This window comes from Ambystoma mexicanum, chromosome 6p, assembly GCF_040938575.1.
Source record: "Ambystoma mexicanum isolate Mex_15411 chromosome 6p, UKY_AmexF1_1, whole genome shotgun sequence".
NCBI lineage: Eukaryota > Metazoa > Chordata > Amphibia > Caudata > Ambystomatidae > Ambystoma > Ambystoma mexicanum.
In genome coordinates this window covers 30,836,160-30,854,555 of record NC_090935.1, presented here as the reverse complement: position 1 = coordinate 30,854,555, position 18,396 = coordinate 30,836,160, and the positions used below count along the sequence as shown (strand labels likewise).

Sequence of the window (18,396 nt, the reverse complement as noted above, 5' to 3'; positions counted from 1 at the left end):
GAGATGCATTTTCAAACCGATGTAAGTTTACGTTTGGCTGCTGGCTTCAGCGACGGTGGCTTCAAAGTCCCGCCGGGTCTGCTTTCCTTTGGTAGGGCCAGGAAGCCTCTTACAACAGGTATTGGCTGCCTGTCGCCTGCTTTTATCAACTGTGCCAGGACGTGAGCCTTGTGTGTTACAAAATCAGGACAGCAGGCATTGCAGTGGCTCCTGCTTCAGAAAGGCACCTTGAAGAACAGCACTAGGAGCTAACGGAGGGCACCAGGGGTATGGGGGCCAGTGGTGCAATGGATAAGGCGCCTGACTAGGAGTCAGAAGGTTGTGGGTTCCTCTGCCATCCGGCTGGGCTCCCAACTCTGTGCTTTGTTTCTTTGAATTACATTTAAATTCCCTTGGCCTTCACTGCTCGCAATAGACTTTTGATTTTATGTGGGGCGGGCCCGGTTGCACAGCAAGGAAACACCAGGCGCCATCTCGAAGCACCACCAGTAGGGGTCCCTCCAGAAGGCCCCAACAAGCAGCAGATGATTTCTATGCATGTGTGCGTCCTGTCCTTCAATGGGTGGGGGTTGGCTTGTGTTGGACACAGTCCCAGGGCAGCCCTTCACGTCCCTGATCGGCCACGATCGGCCAGAAACCTCTCTGGTGAGCGCCGCAGGCGAGCCTTCTCGGGACCTCAGCAACTGAGGGGCACATTTCCAAATGAGGGAGACATTTCCAGAAAGCGCACCAGGGAACGGCTCGGCCTCTGCTTCGTGGCCTAACCCAGCCTGGTCCTTCTCCAACCATCTGGGAGCTGTCCAAAAGCCGGTGGGCCTGGCGGAATGGGCTCCCAGCAGGCCCTGGCTGACTGGTGATTTGCATACACACAGACACACGCACGCACGCACACTCTCTCTCGTGCTATCTGCTGCCTTTCAGACCCTGCCACCCCTCGCTTGCTTTAAAGGAGCAGTTGGCGAATGACACTGAGCAAAGAATGCACAAGTGGGTAAAGAGATCACACACCTAGAGGCAGCCAGCTCTCATGAAGAGTAGGGCCTAGAAGCAGTGAAGCTTGAGGGGCTGTGCGCTCTTTGCCATGAGCCCCTAGAGGCGGATCATATAGAAAGCGCTATATAGAAATGAGCAGCCAGCAGAGGACAAGGCAGCCGCTCTTGGTGCAGCACAGAGAGGATCAAGAGAAACGGGAAGGGCTTCCGCGGCAGCGAGCAAGCACAAGACCAGCACGGGAGCGGGGCCCCTTTTATTCTGTCAATAAAAGGTATTTCTCTCCTGGCACGCACGTGTCTAAAAATATGGAACGCTTCACGAATTTGCGTGTCATCCTTGCGCAGGGGCCATGCTAATCTTCTCTGTATCGTTCCAATTTTAGTATATGTGCTGCCGAAGCGAGCACACACTTGGGGCTGAACTGGCCAGTGTATAAAAGCCAGCGCATCGGCTGCCTATTGACCTAGGTTGACTTGTTATGCTCTAACTTTGGCAAGAAACTGTTTGGTTCTGGGGCCGGTATGGAACCAAGAGGCAAAGACCAACGACCCAAGCTTCCTCGCTGCTGGTTTGGCCCAAAAGGAAAGGTTCCGTGTGCTTGGCTATTGCAATGCAGGAAGAAAGGATCATGGTCCAGGCTGCATGCAAAGTGGCACCTCCCGTCATAATGCCTGGGTGATGGGTGCTGTGTGCCTGGACGCATCACAATAGTCCCACAAGCCAGAGAAAAGCCAGAGGGCCTGTGAGGGTTTGCTTGGGGGGGGCCCTGTTGAATTCCAGGATAGGCAAGGTGAGGCAGCGGCCTAGTGCGCGGACCCCCGAGAGCCCCGGATTGCTGCTGCCCCCGCCTTCAAGCAAGAGATGCATTTTCAAACCGATGTAAGTTTACGTTTGGCTGCTGGCTTCAGCGACGGTGGCTTCAAAGTCCCGCCGGGTCTGCTTTCCTTTGGTAGGGCCAGGAAGCCTCTTACAACAGGTATTGGCTGCCTGTCGCCTGCTTTTATCAACTGTGCCAGGACGTGAGCCTTGTGTGTTACAAAATCAGGACAGCAGGCATTGCAGTGGCTCCTGCTTCAGAAAGGCACCTTGAAGAACAGCACTAGGAGCTAACGGAGGGCACCAGGGGTATGGGGGCCAGTGGTGCAATGGATAAGGCGCCTGACTAGGAGTCAGAAGGTTGTGGGTTCCTCTGCCATCCGGCTAGGCTCCCAACTCTGTGCTTTGTTTCTTTGAATTACATTTAAATTCCCTTGGCCTTCACTGCTCGCAATAGACTTTTGATTTTATGTGGGGCGGGCCCGGTTGCACAGCAAGGAAACACCAGGCGCCATCTCGAAGCACCACCAGTAGGGGTCCCTCCAGAAGGCCCCAACAAGCAGCAGATGATTTCTATGCATGTGTGCGTCCTGTCCTTCAATGGGTGGGGGTTGGCTTGTGTTGGACACAGTCCCAGGGCAGCCCTTCACGTCCCTGATCGGCCACGATCGGCCAGAGACCTCTCTGGTGAGCGCCGCAGGCGAGCCTTCTCGGGACCTCAGCAACTGAGGGGCACATTTCCAAATGAGGGAGACATTTCCAGAAAGCGCACCAGGGAACGGCTCGGCCTCTGCTTCGTGGCCTAACCCAGCCTGGTCCTTCTCCAACCATCTGGGAGCTGTCCAAAAGCCGGTGGGCCTGGCGGAATGGGCTCCCAGCAGGCCCTGGCTGACTGGTGATTTGCATACACACAGACACACGCAAGCACGCACACTCTCTCTCGTGCTATCTGCTGCCTTTCAGACCCTGCCACCCCTCGCTTGCTTTAAAGGAGCAGTTGGCGAATGACACTGAGCAAAGAATGCACAAGTGGGTAAAGAGATCACACACCTAGAGGCAGCCAGCTCTCATGAAGAGTAGGGCCTAGAAGCAGTGAAGCTTGAGGGGCTGTGCGCTCTTTGCCATGAGCCCCTAGAGGCGGATCATATAGAAAGCGCTATATAGAAATGAGCAGCCAGCAGAGGACAAGGCAGCCGCTCTTGGTGCAGCACAGAGAGGATCAAGAGAAACGGGAAGGGCTTCCGCGGCAGCGAGCAAGCACAAGACCAGCACGGGAGCGGGGCCCCTTTTATTCTGTCAATAAAAGGTATTTCTCTCCTGGCACGCACGTGTCTAAAAATATGGAACGCTTCACGAATTTGCGTGTCATCCTTGCGCAGGGGCCATGCTAATCTTCTCTGTATCGTTCCAATTTTAGTATATGTGCTGCCGAAGCGAGCACACACTTGGGGCTGAACTGGCCAGTGTATAAAAGCCAGCGCATCGGCTGCCTATTGACCTAGGTTGACTTGTTATGCTCTAACTTTGGCAAGAAACTGTTTGGTTCTGGGGCCGGGATGAAAGCAAGAGGCAAAGACCAACGACCCAAGCTTCCTCGCTGCTGGTTTGGCCCAAAAGGAAAGGTTCCGTGTGCTTGGCTATTGCAATGCAGGAAGAAAGGATCATGGTCCAGGCTGCATGCAAAGTGGCACCTCCCGTCATAATGCCTGGGTGATGGGTGCTGTGTGCCTGGACGCATCACAATAGTCCCACAAGCCAGAGAAAAGCCAGAGGGCCTGTGAGGGTTTGCTTGGGGGGGCACTGTTGAGTTCCAGGATAAGGCAAGGTGAGGCAGCGGCCTAGTGCGCGGACCCCCGAGAGCCCCGGATTGCTGCTGCCCCCGCCTTCAAGCCAGAGATGCATTTTCAAACCGATGTAAGTTTACGTTTGGCTGCTGGCTTCAGCGACGGTGGCTTCAAAGTCCCGCCGGGTCTGCTTTCCTTTGGTAGGGCCAGGAAGCCTCTTACAACAGGTATTGGCTGCCTGTCGCCTGCTTTTATCAACTGTGCCAGGACGTGAGCCTTGTGTGTTACAAAATCAGGACAGCAGGCATTGCAGTGGCTCCTGCTTCAGAAAGGCACCTTGAAGAACAGCACTAGGAGCTAACGGAGGGCACCAGGGGTATGGGGGCCAGTGGTGCAATGGATAAGGCGCCTGACTAGGAGTCAGAAGGTTGTGGGTTCCACTGCCATCCGGCTGGGCTCCCAACTCTGTGCTTTGTTTCTTTGAATTACATTTAAATTCCCTTGGCCTTCACTGCTCGCAATAGACTTTTGATTTTATGTGGGGCGGGCCCGGTTGCACAGCAAGGAAACACCAGGCGCCATCTCGAAGCACCACCAGTAGGGGTCCCTCCAGAAGGCCCCAACAAGCAGCAGATGATTTCTATGCATGTGTGCGTCCTGTCCTTCAATGGGTGGAGGTTGGCTTGTGTTGGACACAGTCCCAGGGCAGCCCTTCACGTCCCTGATCGGCCACGATCGGCCAGAGACCTCTCTGTGAGCGCCGCAGGCGAGCCTTCTCGGGACCTCAGCAACTGAGGGGCACATTTCCAAATGAGGGAGACATTTCCAGAAAGCGCACCAGGGAACGGCTCAGCCTCTGCTTCGTGGCCTAACCCAGCCTGGTCCTTCTCCAACCATCTGGGAGCTGTCCAAAAGCCGGTGGGCCTGGCGGAATGGGCTCCCAGCAGGCCCTGGCTGACTGGTGATTTGCATACACACAGACACACGCACGCACGCACACTCTCTCTCGTGCTATCTGCTGCCTTTCAGACCCTGCCACCCCTCGCTTGCTTTAAAGGAGCAGTTGGCGAATGACACTGAGCAAAGAATGCACAAGTGGGTAAAGAGATCACACACCTAGAGGCAGCCAGCTCTCATGAAGAGTAGGGCCTAGAAGCAGTGAAGCTTGAGGGGCTGTGCGCTCTTTGCCATGAGCCCTTAGAGGCGGATCATATAGAAAGCGCTATATAGAAATGAGCAGCCAGCAGAGGACAAGGCAGCCGCTCTCGGTGCAGCACAGCACAGAGAGGATCAAGAGAAACGGGAAGGGCTTCCGCGGCAGCGAGCAAGCACAAGACCAGCACGGGAGCGGGGCCCCTTTTATTCTGTCAATAAAAGGTATTTCTCTCCTGGCACGCACGTGTCTAAAAATATGGAACGCTTCACGAATTTGCGTGTCATCCTTGCGCAGGGGCCATGCTAATCTTCTCTGTATCGTTCCAATTTTAGTATATGTGCTGCCGAAGCGAGCACACACTTGGGGCTGAACTGGCCAGTGTATAAAAGCCAGCGCATCGGCTGCCTATTGACCTAGGTTGACTTGTTATGCTCTAACTTTGGCAAGAAACTGTTTGGTTCTGGGGCCGGTATGGAACCAAGAGGCAAAGACCAACGACCCAAGCTTCCTCGCTGCTGGTTTGGCCCAAAAGGAAAGGTTCCGTGTGCTTGGCTATTGCAATGCAGGAAGAAAGGATCATGGTCCAGGCTGCATGCAAAGTGGCACCTCCCGTCATAATGCCTGGGTGATGGGTGCTGTGTGCCTGGACGCATCACAATAGTCCCACAAGCCAGAGAAAAGCCAGAGGGCCTGTGAGGGTTTGCTTGGGGGGGGCCCTGTTGAATTCCAGGATAGGCAAGGTGAGGCAGCGGCCTAGTGCGCGGACCCCCGAGAGCCCCGGATTGCTGCTGCCCCCGCCTTCAAGCAAGAGATGCATTTTCAAACCGATGTAAGTTTACGTTTGGCTGCTGGCTTCAGCGACGGTGGCTTCAAAGTCCCGCCGGGTCTGCTTTCCTTTGGTAGGGCCAGGAAGCCTCTTACAACAGGTATTGGCTGCCTGTCGCCTGCTTTTATCAACTGTGCCAGGACGTGAGCCTTGTGTGTTACAAAATCAGGACAGCAGGCATTGCAGTGGCTCCTGCTTCAGAAAGGCACCTTGAAGAACAGCACTAGGAGCTAACGGAGGGCACCAGGGGTATGGGGGCCAGTGGTGCAATGGATAAGGCGCCTGACTAGGAGTCAGAGGGTTGTGGGTTCCACTGCCATCCGGCTGGGCTCCCAACTCTGTGCTTTGTTTCTTTGAATTACATTTAAATTCCCTTGGCCTTCACTGCTCGCAATAGACTTTTGATTTTATGTGGGGCGGGCCCGGTTGCACAGCAAGGAAACACCAGGCGCCATCTCGAAGCACCACCAGTAGGGGTCCCTCCAGAAGGCCCCAACAAGCAGCAGATGATTTCTATGCATGTGTGCGTCCTGTCCTTCAATGGGTGGGGGTTGGCTTGTGTTGGACACAGTCCCAGGGCAGCCCTTCACGTCCCTGATCGGCCACGATCGGCCAGAAACCTCTCTGGTGAGCGCCGCAGGCGAGCCTTCTCGGGACCTCAGCAACTGAGGGGCACATTTCCAAATGAGGGAGACATTTCCAGAAAGCGCACCAGGGAACGGCTCGGCCTCTGCTTCGTGGCCTAACCCAGCCTGGTCCTTCTCCAACCATCTGGGAGCTGTCCAAAAGCCGGTGGGCCTGGCGGAATGGGCTCCCAGCAGGCCCTGGCTGACTGGTGATTTGCATACACACAGACACACGCACGCACGCACACTCTCTCTCGTGCTATCTGCTGCCTTTCAGACCCTGCCACCCCTCGCTTGCTTTAAAGGAGCAGTTGGCGAATGACACTGAGCAAAGAATGCACAAGTGGGTAAAGAGATCACACACCTAGAGGCAGCCAGCTCTCATGAAGAGTAGGGCCTAGAAGCAGTGAAGCTTGAGGGGCTGTGCGCTCTTTGCCATGAGCCCCTAGAGGCGGATCATATAGAAAGCGCTATATAGAAATGAGCAGCCAGCAGAGGACAAGGCAGCCGCTCTTGGTGCAGCACAGAGAGGATCAAGAGAAACGGGAAGGGCTTCCGCGGCAGCGAGCAAGCACAAGACCAGCACGGGAGCGGGGCCCCTTTTATTCTGTCAATAAAAGGTATTTCTCTCCTGGCACGCACGTGTCTAAAAATATGGAACGCTTCACGAATTTGCGTGTCATCCTTGCGCAGGGGCCATGCTAATCTTCTCTGTATCGTTCCAATTTTAGTATATGTGCTGCCGAAGCGAGCACACACTTGGGGCTGAACTGGCCAGTGTATAAAAGCCAGCGCATCGGCTGCCTATTGACCTAGGTTGACTTGTTATGCTCTAACTTTGGCAAGAAACTGTTTGGTTCTGGGGCCGGTATGGAACCAAGAGGCAAAGACCAACGACCCAAGCTTCCTCGCTGCTGGTTTGGCCCAAAAGGAAAGGTTCCGTGTGCTTGGCTATTGCAATGCAGGAAGAAAGGATCATGGTCCAGGCTGCATGCAAAGTGGCACCTCCCGTCATAATGCCTGGGTGATGGGTGCTGTGTGCCTGGACGCATCACAATAGTCCCACAAGCCAGAGAAAAGCCAGAGGGCCTGTGAGGGTTTGCTTGGGGGGGGCCCTGTTGAATTCCAGGATAGGCAAGGTGAGGCAGCGGCCTAGTGCGCGGACCCCCGAGAGCCCCGGATTGCTGCTGCCCCCGCCTTCAAGCAAGAGATGCATTTTCAAACCGATGTAAGTTTACGTTTGGCTGCTGGCTTCAGCGACGGTGGCTTCAAAGTCCCGCCGGGTCTGCTTTCCTTTGGTAGGGCCAGGAAGCCTCTTACAACAGGTATTGGCTGCCTGTCGCCTGCTTTTATCAACTGTGCCAGGACGTGAGCCTTGTGTGTTACAAAATCAGGACAGCAGGCATTGCAGTGGCTCCTGCTTCAGAAAGGCACCTTGAAGAACAGCACTAGGAGCTAACGGAGGGCACCAGGGGTATGGGGGCCAGTGGTGCAATGGATAAGGCGCCTGACTAGGAGTCAGAAGGTTGTGGGTTCCACTGCCATCCGGCTGGGCTCCCAACTCTGTGCTTTGTTTCTTTGAATTACATTTAAATTCCCTTGGCCTTCACTGCTCGCAATAGACTTTTGATTTTATGTGGGGCGGGCCCGGTTGCACAGCAAGGAAACACCAGGCGCCATCTCGAAGCACCACCAGTAGGGGTCCCTCCAGAAGGCCCCAACAAGCAGCAGATGATTTCTATGCATGTGTGCGTCCTGTCCTTCAATGGGTGGAGGTTGGCTTGTGTTGGACACAGTCCCAGGGCAGCCCTTCACGTCCCTGATCGGCCACGATCGGCCAGAGACCTCTCTGTGAGCGCCGCAGGCGAGCCTTCTCGGGACCTCAGCAACTGAGGGGCACATTTCCAAATGAGGGAGACATTTCCAGAAAGCGCACCAGGGAACGGCTCAGCCTCTGCTTCGTGGCCTAACCCAGCCTGGTCCTTCTCCAACCATCTGGGAGCTGTCCAAAAGCCGGTGGGCCTGGCGGAATGGGCTCCCAGCAGGCCCTGGCTGACTGGTGATTTGCATACACACAGACACACGCACGCACGCACACTCTCTCTCGTGCTATCTGCTGCCTTTCAGACCCTGCCACCCCTCGCTTGCTTTAAAGGAGCAGTTGGCGAATGACACTGAGCAAAGAATGCACAAGTGGGTAAAGAGATCACACACCTAGAGGCAGCCAGCTCTCATGAAGAGTAGGGCCTAGAAGCAGTGAAGCTTGAGGGGCTGTGCGCTCTTTGCCATGAGCCCTTAGAGGCGGATCATATAGAAAGCGCTATATAGAAATGAGCAGCCAGCAGAGGACAAGGCAGCCGCTCTCGGTGCAGCACAGCACAGAGAGGATCAAGAGAAACGGGAAGGGCTTCCGCGGCAGCGAGCAAGCACAAGACCAGCACGGGAGCGGGGCCCCTTTTATTCTGTCAATAAAAGGTATTTCTCTCCTGGCACGCACGTGTCTAAAAATATGGAACGCTTCACGAATTTGCGTGTCATCCTTGCGCAGGGGCCATGCTAATCTTCTCTGTATCGTTCCAATTTTAGTATATGTGCTGCCGAAGCGAGCACACACTTGGGGCTGAACTGGCCAGTGTATAAAAGCCAGCGCATCGGCTGCCTATTGACCTAGGTTGACTTGTTATGCTCTAACTTTGGCAAGAAACTGTTTGGTTCTGGGGCCGGTATGGAACCAAGAGGCAAAGACCAACGACCCAAGCTTCCTCGCTGCTGGTTTGGCCCAAAAGTAAAGGTTCCGTGTGCTTGGCTATTGCAATGCAGGAAGAAAGGATCATGGTCCAGGCTGCATGCAAAGTGGCACCTCCCGTCATAATGCCTGGGTGATGGGTGCTGTGTGCCTGGACGCATCACAATAGTCCCACAAGCCAGAGAAAAGCCAGAGGGCCTGTGAGGGTTTGCTTGGGGGGGGCCCTGTTGAATTCCAGGATAGGCAAGGTGAGGCAGCGGCCTAGTGCGCGGACCCCCGAGAGCCCCGGATTGCTGCTGCCCCCGCCTTCAAGCAAGAGATGCATTTTCAAACCGATGTAAGTTTACGTTTGGCTGCTGGCTTCAGCGACGGTGGCTTCAAAGTCCCGCCGGGTCTGCTTTCCTTTGGTAGGGCCAGGAAGCCTCTTACAACAGGTATTGGCTGCCTGTCGCCTGCTTTTATCAACTGTGCCAGGACGTGAGCCTTGTGTGTTACAAAATCAGGACAGCAGGCATTGCAGTGGCTCCTGCTTCAGAAAGGCACCTTGAAGAACAGCACTAGGAGCTAACGGAGGGCACCAGGGGTATGGGGGCCAGTGGTGCAATGGATAAGGCGCCTGACTAGGAGTCAGAGGGTTGTGGGTTCCACTGCCATCCGGCTGGGCTCCCAACTCTGTGCTTTGTTTCTTTGAATTACATTTAAATTCCCTTGGCCTTCACTGCTCGCAATAGACTTTTGATTTTATGTGGGGCGGGCCCGGTTGCACAGCAAGGAAACACCAGGCGCCATCTCGAAGCACCACCAGTAGGGGTCCCTCCAGAAGGCCCCAACAAGCAGCAGATGATTTCTATGCATGTGTGCGTCCTGTCCTTCAATGGGTGGGGGTTGGCTTGTGTTGGACACAGTCCCAGGGCAGCCCTTCACGTCCCTGATCGGCCACGATCGGCCAGAAACCTCTCTGGTGAGCGCCGCAGGCGAGCCTTCTCGGGACCTCAGCAACTGAGGGGCACATTTCCAAATGAGGGAGACATTTCCAGAAAGCGCACCAGGGAACGGCTCGGCCTCTGCTTCGTGGCCTAACCCAGCCTGGTCCTTCTCCAACCATCTGGGAGCTGTCCAAAAGCCGGTGGGCCTGGCGGAATGGGCTCCCAGCAGGCCCTGGCTGACTGGTGATTTGCATACACACAGACACACGCACGCACGCACACTCTCTCTCGTGCTATCTGCTGCCTTTCAGACCCTGCCACCCCTCGCTTGCTTTAAAGGAGCAGTTGGCGAATGACACTGAGCAAAGAATGCACAAGTGGGTAAAGAGATCACACACCTAGAGGCAGCCAGCTCTCATGAAGAGTAGGGCCTAGAAGCAGTGAAGCTTGAGGGGCTGTGCGCTCTTTGCCATGAGCCCCTAGAGGCGGATCATATAGAAAGCGCTATATAGAAATGAGCAGCCAGCAGAGGACAAGGCAGCCGCTCTTGGTGCAGCACAGAGAGGATCAAGAGAAACGGGAAGGGCTTCCGCGGCAGCGAGCAAGCACAAGACCAGCACGGGAGCGGGGCCCCTTTTATTCTGTCAATAAAAGGTATTTCTCTCCTGGCACGCACGTGTCTAAAAATATGGAACGCTTCACGAATTTGCGTGTCATCCTTGCGCAGGGGCCATGCTAATCTTCTCTGTATCGTTCCAATTTTAGTATATGTGCTGCCGAAGCGAGCACACACTTGGGGCTGAACTGGCCAGTGTATAAAAGCCAGCGCATCGGCTGCCTATTGACCTAGGTTGACTTGTTATGCTCTAACTTTGGCAAGAAACTGTTTGGTTCTGGGGCCGGTATGGAACCAAGAGGCAAAGACCAACGACCCAAGCTTCCTCGCTGCTGGTTTGGCCCAAAAGGAAAGGTTCCGTGTGCTTGGCTATTGCAATGCAGGAAGAAAGGATCATGGTCCAGGCTGCATGCAAAGTGGCACCTCCCGTCATAATGCCTGGGTGATGGGTGCTGTGTGCCTGGACGCATCACAATAGTCCCACAAGCCAGAGAAAAGCCAGAGGGCCTGTGAGGGTTTGCTTGGGGGGGGCCCTGTTGAATTCCAGGATAGGCAAGGTGAGGCAGCGGCCTAGTGCGCGGACCCCCGAGAGCCCCGGATTGCTGCTGCCCCCGCCTTCAAGCAAGAGATGCATTTTCAAACCGATGTAAGTTTACGTTTGGCTGCTGGCTTCAGCGACGGTGGCTTCAAAGTCCCGCCGGGTCTGCTTTCCTTTGGTAGGGCCAGGAAGCCTCTTACAACAGGTATTGGCTGCCTGTCGCCTGCTTTTATCAACTGTGCCAGGACGTGAGCCTTGTGTGTTACAAAATCAGGACAGCAGGCATTGCAGTGGCTCCTGCTTCAGAAAGGCACCTTGAAGAACAGCACTAGGAGCTAACGGAGGGCACCAGGGGTATGGGGGCCAGTGGTGCAATGGATAAGGCGCCTGACTAGGAGTCAGAAGGTTGTGGGTTCCTCTGCCATCCGGCTGGGCTCCCAACTCTGTGCTTTGTTTCTTTGAATTACATTTAAATTCCCTTGGCCTTCACTGCTCGCAATAGACTTTTGATTTTATGTGGGGCGGGCCCGGTTGCACAGCAAGGAAACACCAGGCGCCATCTCGAAGCACCACCAGTAGGGGTCCCTCCAGAAGGCCCCAACAAGCAGCAGATGATTTCTATGCATGTGTGCGTCCTGTCCTTCAATGGGTGGGGGTTGGCTTGTGTTGGACACAGTCCCAGGGCAGCCCTTCACGTCCCTGATCGGCCACGATCGGCCAGAGACCTCTCTGGTGAGCGCCGCAGGCGAGCCTTCTCGGGACCTCAGCAACTGAGGGGCACATTTCCAAATGAGGGAGACATTTCCAGAAAGCGCACCAGGGAACGGCTCGGCCTCTGCTTCGTGGCCTAACCCAGCCTGGTCCTTCTCCAACCATCTGGGAGCTGTCCAAAAGCCGGTGGGCCTGGCGGAATGGGCTCCCAGCAGGCCCTGGCTGACTGGTGATTTGCATACACACAGACACACGCACGCACGCACACTCTCTCTCGTGCTATCTGCTGCCTTTCAGACCCTGCCACCCCTCGCTTGCTTTAAAGGAGCAGTTGGCGAATGACACTGAGCAAAGAATGCACAAGTGGGTAAAGAGATCACACACCTAGAGGCAGCCAGCTCTCATGAAGAGTAGGGCCTAGAAGCAGTGAAGCTTGAGGGGCTGTGCGCTCTTTGCCATGAGCCCTTAGAGGCGGATCATATAGAAAGCGCTATATAGAAATGAGCAGCCAGCAGAGGACAAGGCAGCCGCTCTCGGTGCAGCACAGCACAGAGAGGATCAAGAGAAACGGGAAGGGCTTCCGCGGCAGCGAGCAAGCACAAGACCAGCACGGGAGCGGGGCCCCTTTTATTCTGTCAATAAAAGGTATTTCTCTCCTGGCACGCACGTGTCTAAAAATATGGAACGCTTCACGAATTTGCGTGTCATCCTTGCGCAGGGGCCATGCTAATCTTCTCTGTATCGTTCCAATTTTAGTATATGTGCTGCCGAAGCGAGCACACACTTGGGGCTGAACTGGCCAGTGTATAAAAGCCAGCGCATCGGCTGCCTATTGACCTAGGTTGACTTGTTATGCTCTAACTTTGGCAAGAAACTGTTTGGTTCTGGGGCCGGTATGGAACCAAGAGGCAAAGACCAACGACCCAAGCTTCCTCGCTGCTGGTTTGGCCCAAAAGGAAAGGTTCCGTGTGCTTGGCTATTGCAATGCAGGAAGAAAGGATCATGGTCCAGGCTGCATGCAAAGTGGCACCTCCCGTCATAATGCCTGGGTGATGGGTGCTGTGTGCCTGGACGCATCACAATAGTCCCACAAGCCAGAGAAAAGCCAGAGGGCCTGTGAGGGTTTGCTTGGGGGGGGCCCTGTTGAATTCCAGGATAGGCAAGGTGAGGCAGCGGCCTAGTGCGCGGACCCCCGAGAGCCCCGGATTGCTGCTGCCCCCGCCTTCAAGCAAGAGATGCATTTTCAAACCGATGTAAGTTTACGTTTGGCTGCTGGCTTCAGCGACGGTGGCTTCAAAGTCCCGCCGGGTCTGCTTTCCTTTGGTAGGGCCAGGAAGCCTCTTACAACAGGTATTGGCTGCCTGTCGCCTGCTTTTATCAACTGTGCCAGGACGTGAGCCTTGTGTGTTACAAAATCAGGACAGCAGGCATTGCAGTGGCTCCTGCTTCAGAAAGGCACCTTGAAGAACAGCACTAGGAGCTAACGGAGGGCACCAGGGGTATGGGGGCCAGTGGTGCAATGGATAAGGCGCCTGACTAGGAGTCAGAAGGTTGTGGGTTCCTCTGCCATCCGGCTGGGCTCCCAACTCTGTGCTTTGTTTCTTTGAATTACATTTAAATTCCCTTGGCCTTCACTGCTCGCAATAGACTTTTGATTTTATGTGGGGCGGGCCCGGTTGCACAGCAAGGAAACACCAGGCGCCATCTCGAAGCACCACCAGTAGGGGTCCCTCCAGAAGGCCCCAACAAGCAGCAGATGATTTCTATGCATGTGTGCGTCCTGTCCTTCAATGGGTGGGGGTTGGCTTGTGTTGGACACAGTCCCAGGGCAGCCCTTCACGTCCCTGATCGGCCACGATCGGCCAGAAACCTCTCTGGTGAGCGCCGCAGGCGAGCCTTCTCGGGACCTCAGCAACTGAGGGGCACATTTCCAAATGAGGGAGACATTTCCAGAAAGCGCACCAGGGAACGGCTCGGCCTCTGCTTCGTGGCCTAACCCAGCCTGGTCCTTCTCCAACCATCTGGGAGCTGTCCAAAAGCCGGTGGGCCTGGCGGAATGGGCTCCCAGCAGGCCCTGGCTGACTGGTGATTTGCATACACACAGACACACGCACGCACGCACACTCTCTCTCGTGCTATCTGCTGCCTTTCAGACCCTGCCACCCCTCGCTTGCTTTAAAGGAGCAGTTGGCGAATGACACTGAGCAAAGAATGCACAAGTGGGTAAAGAGATCACACACCTAGAGGCAGCCAGCTCTCATGAAGAGTAGGGCCTAGAAGCAGTGAAGCTTGAGGGGCTGTGCGCTCTTTGCCATGAGCCCCTAGAGGCGGATCATATAGAAAGCGCTATATAGAAATGAGCAGCCAGCAGAGGACAAGGCAGCCGCTCTTGGTGCAGCACAGAGAGGATCAAGAGAAACGGGAAGGGCTTCCGCGGCAGCGAGCAAGCACAAGACCAGCACGGGAGCGGGGCCCCTTTTATTCTGTCAATAAAAGGTATTTCTCTCCTGGCACGCACGTGTCTAAAAATATGGAACGCTTCACGAATTTGCGTGTCATCCTTGCGCAGGGGCCATGCTAATCTTCTCTGTATCGTTCCAATTTTAGTATATGTGCTGCCGAAGCGAGCACACACTTGGGGCTGAACTGGCCAGTGTATAAAAGCCAGCGCATCGGCTGCCTATTGACCTAGGTTGACTTGTTATGCTCTAACTTTGGCAAGAAACTGTTTGGTTCTGGGGCCGGGATGAAAGCAAGAGGCAAAGACCAACGACCCAAGCTTCCTCGCTGCTGGTTTGGCCCAAAAGGAAAGGTTCCGTGTGCTTGGCTATTGCAATGCAGGAAGAAAGGATCATGGTCCAGGCTGCATGCAAAGTGGCACCTCCCGTCATAATGCCTGGGTGATGGGTGCTGTGTGCCTGGACGCATCACAATAGTCCCACAAGCCAGAGAAAAGCCAGAGGGCCTGTGAGGGTTTGCTTGGGGGGGCACTGTTGAGTTCCAGGATAAGGCAAGGTGAGGCAGCGGCCTAGTGCGCGGACCCCCGAGAGCCCCGGATTGCTGCTGCCCCCGCCTTCAAGCCAGAGATGCATTTTCAAACCGATGTAAGTTTACGTTTGGCTGCTGGCTTCAGCGACGGTGGCTTCAAAGTCCCGCCGGGTCTGCTTTCCTTTGGTAGGGCCAGGAAGCCTCTTACAACAGGTATTGGCTGCCTGTCGCCTGCTTTTATCAACTGTGCCAGGACGTGAGCCTTGTGTGTTACAAAATCAGGACAGCAGGCATTGCAGTGGCTCCTGCTTCAGAAAGGCACCTTGAAGAACAGCACTAGGAGCTAACGGAGGGCACCAGGGGTATGGGGGCCAGTGGTGCAATGGATAAGGCGCCTGACTAGGAGTCAGAAGGTTGTGGGTTCCACTGCCATCCGGCTGGGCTCCCAACTCTGTGCTTTGTTTCTTTGAATTACATTTAAATTCCCTTGGCCTTCACTGCTCGCAATAGACTTTTGATTTTATGTGGGGCGGGCCCGGTTGCACAGCAAGGAAACACCAGGCGCCATCTCGAAGCACCACCAGTAGGGGTCCCTCCAGAAGGCCCCAACAAGCAGCAGATGATTTCTATGCATGTGTGCGTCCTGTCCTTCAATGGGTGGGGGTTGGCTTGTGTTGGACACAGTCCCAGGGCAGCCCTTCACGTCCCTGATCGGCCACGATCGGCCAGAGACCTCTCTGTGAGCGCCGCAGGCGAGCCTTCTCGGGACCTCAGCAACTGAGGGGCACATTTCCAAATGAGGGAGACATTTCCAGAAAGCGCACCAGGGAACGGCTCAGCCTCTGCTTCGTGGCCTAACCCAGCCTGGTCCTTCTCCAACCATCTGGGAGCTGTCCAAAAGCCGGTGGGCCTGGCGGAATGGGCTCCCAGCAGGCCCTGGCTGACTGGTGATTTGCATACACACAGACACACGCACGCACGCACACTCTCTCTCGTGCTATCTGCTGCCTTTCAGACCCTGCCACCCCTCGCTTGCTTTAAAGGAGCAGTTGGCGAATGACACTGAGCAAAGAATGCACAAGTGGGTAAAGAGATCACACACCTAGAGGCAGCCAGCTCTCATGAAGAGTAGGGCCTAGAAGCAGTGAAGCTTGAGGGGCTGTGCGCTCTTTGCCATGAGCCCTTAGAGGCGGATCATATAGAAAGCGCTATATAGAAATGAGCAGCCAGCAGAGGACAAGGCAGCCGCTCTCGGTGCAGCACAGCACAGAGAGGATCAAGAGAAACGGGAAGGGCTTCCGCGGCAGCGAGCAAGCACAAGACCAGCACGGGAGCGGGGCCCCTTTTATTCTGTCAATAAAAGGTATTTCTCTCCTGGCACGCACGTGTCTAAAAATATGGAACGCTTCACGAATTTGCGTGTCATCCTTGCGCAGGGGCCATGCTAATCTTCTCTGTATCGTTCCAATTTTAGTATATGTGCTGCCGAAGCGAGCACACACTTGGGGCTGAACTGGCCAGTGTATAAAAGCCAGCGCATCGGCTGCCTATTGACCTAGGTTGACTTGTTATGCTCTAACTTTGGCAAGAAACTGTTTGGTTCTGGGGCCGGTATGGAACCAAGAGGCAAAGACCAACGACCCAAGCTTCCTCGCTGCTGGTTTGGCCCAAAAGGAAAGGTTCCGTGTGCTTGGCTATTGCAATGCAGGAAGAAAGGATCATGGTCCAGGCTGCATGCAAAGTGGCACCTCCCGTCATAATGCCTGGGTGATGGGTGCTGTGTGCCTGGACGCATCACAATAGTCCCACAAGCCAGAGAAAAGCCAGAGGGCCTGTGAGGGTTTGCTTGGGGGGGGCCCTGTTGAATTCCAGGATAGGCAAGGTGAGGCAGCGGCCTAGTGCGCGGACCCCCGAGAGCCCCGGATTGCTGCTGCCCCCGCCTTCAAGCAAGAGATGCATTTTCAAACCGATGTAAGTTTACGTTTGGCTGCTGGCTTCAGCGACGGTGGCTTCAAAGTCCCGCCGGGTCTGCTTTCCTTTGGTAGGGCCAGGAAGCCTCTTACAACAGGTATTGGCTGCCTGTCGCCTGCTTTTATCAACTGTGCCAGGACGTGAGCCTTGTGTGTTACAAAATCAGGACAGCAGGCATTGCAGTGGCTCCTGCTTCAGAAAGGCACCTTGAAGAACAGCACTAGGAGCTAACGGAGGGCACCAGGGGTATGGGGGCCAGTGGTGCAATGGATAAGGCGCCTGACTAGGAGTCAGAGGGTTGTGGGTTCCACTGCCATCCGGCTGGGCTCCCAACTCTGTGCTTTGTTTCTTTGAATTACATTTAAATTCCCTTGGCCTTCACTGCTCGCAATAGACTTTTGATTTTATGTGGGGCGGGCCCGGTTGCACAGCAAGGAAACACCAGGCGCCATCTCGAAGCACCACCAGTAGGGGTCCCTCCAGAAGGCCCCAACAAGCAGCAGATGATTTCTATGCATGTGTGCGTCCTGTCCTTCAATGGGTGGGGGTTGGCTTGTGTTGGACACAGTCCCAGGGCAGCCCTTCACGTCCCTGATCGGCCACGATCGGCCAGAAACCTCTCTGGTGAGCGCCGCAGGCGAGCCTTCTCGGGACCTCAGCAACTGAGGGGCACATTTCCAAATGAGGGAGACATTTCCAGAAAGCGCACCAGGGAACGGCTCGGCCTCTGCTTCGTGGCCTAACCCAGCCTGGTCCTTCTCCAACCATCTGGGAGCTGTCCAAAAGCCGGTGGGCCTGGCGGAATGGGCTCCCAGCAGGCCCTGGCTGACTGGTGATTTGCATACACACAGACACACGCACGCACGCACACTCTCTCTCGTGCTATCTGCTGCCTTTCAGACCCTGCCACCCCTCGCTTGCTTTAAAGGAGCAGTTGGCGAATGACACTGAGCAAAGAATGCACAAGTGGGTAAAGAGATCACACACCTAGAGGCAGCCAGCTCTCATGAAGAGTAGGGCCTAGAAGCAGTGAAGCTTGAGGGGCTGTGCGCTCTTTGCCATGAGCCCCTAGAGGCGGGTCATATAGAAAGCGCTATATAGAAATGAGCAGCCAGCAGAGGACAAGGCAGCCGCTCTCGGTGCAGCACAGCACAGAGAGGATCAAGAGAAACGGGAAGGGCTTCTGCGGCAGCGAGCAAGCACAAGACGAGCACGGGAGCGGGGCCCCTTTTATTCTGTCAATAAAAGGTATTTCTCTCCTGGCACGCACGTGTCTAAAAATATGGAACGCTTCACGAATTTGCGTGTCATCCTTGCGCAGGGGCCATGCTAATCTTCTCTGTATCGTTCCAATTTTAGTATATGTGCTGCCGAAGCGAGCACACACTTGGGGCTGAACTGGCCAGTGTATAAAAGCCAGCGCATCGGCTGCCTATTGACCTAGGTTGACTTGTTATGCTCTAACTTTGGCAAGAAACTGTTTGGTTCTGGGGCCGGTATGGAACCAAGAGGCAAAGACCAACGACCCAAGCTTCCTCGCTGCTGGTTTGGCCCAAAAGGAAAGGTTCCGTGTGCTTGGCTATTGCAATGCAGGAAGAAAGGATCATGGTCCAGGCTGCATGCAAAGTGGCACCTCCCGTCATAATGCCTGGGTGATGGGTGCTGTGTGCCTGGACGCATCACAATAGTCCCACAAGCC

At 55.2% G+C, this 18,396-nt stretch overlaps 10 non-coding genes across 10 annotated transcripts; all 10 read right to left on the bottom strand.

The window, feature by feature from the left end:
* Positions 1-1,292: 1,292 nt before the first annotated feature.
* Positions 1,293-1,399, bottom strand: LOC138511997 (U6 spliceosomal RNA). Its single transcript, XR_011280875.1, has one exon. It is a non-coding gene; the product is annotated as a U6 spliceosomal RNA (small nuclear RNA).
* Positions 1,400-3,143: 1,744 nt separating this feature from the next.
* Positions 3,144-3,250, bottom strand: LOC138511996 (U6 spliceosomal RNA). The gene has a single exon (XR_011280874.1). It is a non-coding gene; the product is annotated as a U6 spliceosomal RNA (small nuclear RNA).
* A 1,748-nt stretch (positions 3,251-4,998) lies between these two features.
* On the bottom strand, positions 4,999-5,105 carry LOC138511995 (U6 spliceosomal RNA). Its single transcript, XR_011280873.1, has one exon. It is a non-coding gene; the product is annotated as a U6 spliceosomal RNA (small nuclear RNA).
* Positions 5,106-6,849: 1,744 nt separating this feature from the next.
* Positions 6,850-6,956, bottom strand: LOC138511993 (U6 spliceosomal RNA). The gene has a single exon (XR_011280872.1). It is a non-coding gene; the product is annotated as a U6 spliceosomal RNA (small nuclear RNA).
* Positions 6,957-8,704: 1,748 nt separating this feature from the next.
* On the bottom strand, positions 8,705-8,811 carry LOC138511992 (U6 spliceosomal RNA). The gene has a single exon (XR_011280871.1). It is a non-coding gene; the product is annotated as a U6 spliceosomal RNA (small nuclear RNA).
* A 1,744-nt stretch (positions 8,812-10,555) lies between these two features.
* Positions 10,556-10,662, bottom strand: LOC138511991 (U6 spliceosomal RNA). The gene has a single exon (XR_011280870.1). It is a non-coding gene; the product is annotated as a U6 spliceosomal RNA (small nuclear RNA).
* Positions 10,663-12,411: 1,749 nt separating this feature from the next.
* On the bottom strand, positions 12,412-12,518 carry LOC138511990 (U6 spliceosomal RNA). Its single transcript, XR_011280869.1, has one exon. It is a non-coding gene; the product is annotated as a U6 spliceosomal RNA (small nuclear RNA).
* Positions 12,519-14,262: 1,744 nt separating this feature from the next.
* Positions 14,263-14,369, bottom strand: LOC138511989 (U6 spliceosomal RNA). The gene has a single exon (XR_011280868.1). It is a non-coding gene; the product is annotated as a U6 spliceosomal RNA (small nuclear RNA).
* Positions 14,370-16,117: 1,748 nt separating this feature from the next.
* On the bottom strand, positions 16,118-16,224 carry LOC138511988 (U6 spliceosomal RNA). The gene has a single exon (XR_011280867.1). It is a non-coding gene; the product is annotated as a U6 spliceosomal RNA (small nuclear RNA).
* A 1,749-nt stretch (positions 16,225-17,973) lies between these two features.
* LOC138511987 (U6 spliceosomal RNA) lies at positions 17,974-18,080 on the bottom strand. Its single transcript, XR_011280866.1, has one exon. It is a non-coding gene; the product is annotated as a U6 spliceosomal RNA (small nuclear RNA).
* Between the last annotated feature and the right edge of the window lie 316 nt (positions 18,081-18,396).